Source organism: Palaemon carinicauda, chromosome 8 (genome assembly GCF_036898095.1).
Source record: "Palaemon carinicauda isolate YSFRI2023 chromosome 8, ASM3689809v2, whole genome shotgun sequence".
In the NCBI taxonomy this organism is placed as follows: domain Eukaryota; kingdom Metazoa; phylum Arthropoda; class Malacostraca; order Decapoda; family Palaemonidae; genus Palaemon; species Palaemon carinicauda.
In genome coordinates, this window is record NC_090732.1 from 121,726,443 (window position 1) to 121,728,942 (window position 2,500).

Sequence of the window (2,500 nt, forward strand, 5' to 3'; positions counted from 1 at the left end):
GCGTTAGTGACCGCCACAGAATAATGCCCCTAAAATCACTTATTTTCCCAAGCAATAAAAGTACTCTAGATTCTAGAAGGATCACTTATCACAGATTAAAAAGGGAAAAAAAAACCCATATTAAGGCAGCATTAATAAGATTTGAAAGCGTAAGATGATCACCGCTTTTGCAACAGCAGATATGAAGAAGAGAGAGAGAGAAAAAAATCCTTTAAAGATATCGGGCACAATGAAGCCTCCCTTTAACCATCTCCTAGACACATGATCCGGCCTAGAGAACTTCACGTTGCCTATCCCTAGCCGTGGTAGTAAGGGTCATTTTCCCTATGCGGAACCATGGAAGGCCTGCCCGTAATGACAAGCGGCGCCCAGCACTCTCCTGCCTCCTCTTCCAGTGTAATATCGGAGGAGACCAAGGCATTATGAAGAGATTGCTCAGATTATGAAGTGCCTTGGGCCGCGATACCCGATACGCGAAAAATGTGAAGAACCCTCTCTCTCTCTCTCTCTCTCTCTTCTCCTCTCTCTCTCTCTCTCTCTCTCTCTCTCTCTCTCTCTCTCTCTCTCACCTCGTCTATTCCATATTCTCTCTCTCACTTTCCTACCATCATACCTTACTGACAATCAAACTCCCGAGTTTCAATTCAATAATTTTCATTGTCAAAATAATAACACATAGACTCTTGGCTAGATTTTTAAAATAATAACATGGACTATTTTACTTTTTTTTTTTAAATAATACATGGACTATTTTACTTTTTTTTTAAATAATAATACATGGACTCTTTTACTTTATTTTTTTTAAACAATAACACATGGCCTCTTTTACTTTTTTTTAAATAATAACACATGAACTCTTTAACTTTCTTGAGTCATTGACGCCGAAATGAAACAAATGTAATCGGTTTAAAGTGCTAGAATGTACTACAGAATGAATCAAGGTATGTCATTACTGTCACTGAAAACAAGTGTAACAGCATATTGAAGTTTAATGTACTGTAGGTGACACTGAGTAAAGTTAAACTGTAAAGAAAATAGTAACATATACGAAAAAATCTAAAGAATACAATTTCTAAAATGTGTTTTGTATGTATGCACCACACACGTGTATATATATATATATATATATATATAGTATATATATATATATATATATATATATATATATATATATGTGTGTGGTGTAGCTGTGTGTGTGTGTGTGTGCGTGCGTGCGAGCATACATACAAAACATATTTTACAAATTGTATTCTTCAGATTTTTTCGTATAATATTACTATTTTCTTTACAGTTTTCCTTTACTCAGTGTCACCGACAGTACATTAAACTTCAAATATGCTGTTACACTTGTTTTCAGACAGAATTCACACTCTTGTATCGAGCGTTCTCAGAAGTCTTTGAGAAGAGGGTATTGGTCCCAACCTCTTTTCCCACCCTTTGGAGACCCACCACAGTTATCTAAATACCAGGTATGGAATTGAAAATGTTTCAAGAAGACTTAAATGACCTTCAAAATGTTTCTAGATGACAAAAATGGCTGCCAGGACATGTTTTATGAGTATATATGTAGTCAGTGCATGTTTTCTCTTATCTAATATAATTATAAAGAGTATTGCAGTTATGAAAGTTACCCGAAATTTCATGACGAGTCGTGGTATATACTGTTCGAGGTACTTTCATTAATACTGCTATAACCATAGATAATTTTCTTTAATATGCATAAACAATCCATTAATATACCTGATAAAAGTCAAAATAGGTTTCCAGAGGCAACTGATTTTATGCGTTTGTATACTTCCAGTTTGAAGAATAATAGTATAAACATCAAGCAATCCTACCAACTTGTTAATCTTTTCTACTTAATGATATCGTTCCTCGGAAAACTTACAATCACAATCTCTCTCTCTCTCTCTCTCTCTCTCTCTCTCTCTCCTCTCTCTCTCTCTCTCTCTCTCTCTCTCTCTCTCTCTCTCTCTCTCAATGTCAACTATCCCAGCTGAATAAGCATTCATTTCTATCTTTCAATTATATCCATTCTAACATATCAAAGTTCCTAATCTCTCACTCACTCTCTCACACGCAATGAGTTCCCCTCTAACATATCATAGCTCAACGAAATTCTCTCTCTCTCTCTCTCTCTCTCTCTCTCTCTCTCTCTCTCTCTCTCTCTAAGCTTTCATTTAAATATTTCAATTATTTCTATTCTAACGTATCAAAGTTCCTAATTTCTCACTCTCTCACACGCAACGAGTTCCCATCTAACATATCATCTCTCTCTCTCTCTCTCTCTCTCTCTCTCTCTCTCTCTCTCTCTCTCTCTACGCATTCATTTATATATTTAAATTATTTCCATTCTAACGTATCAAAGTTCCTAATTTCTCACTCACTCTCTCACACGCAATGAGTTCCCCTCTAACATATCATAGCTCAACGAAATCTCTCTCTCTCTCTCTCTCTCTCTCTCTCTCTCTCTCTCTCTCTCTCAGCTTTTATTTATATA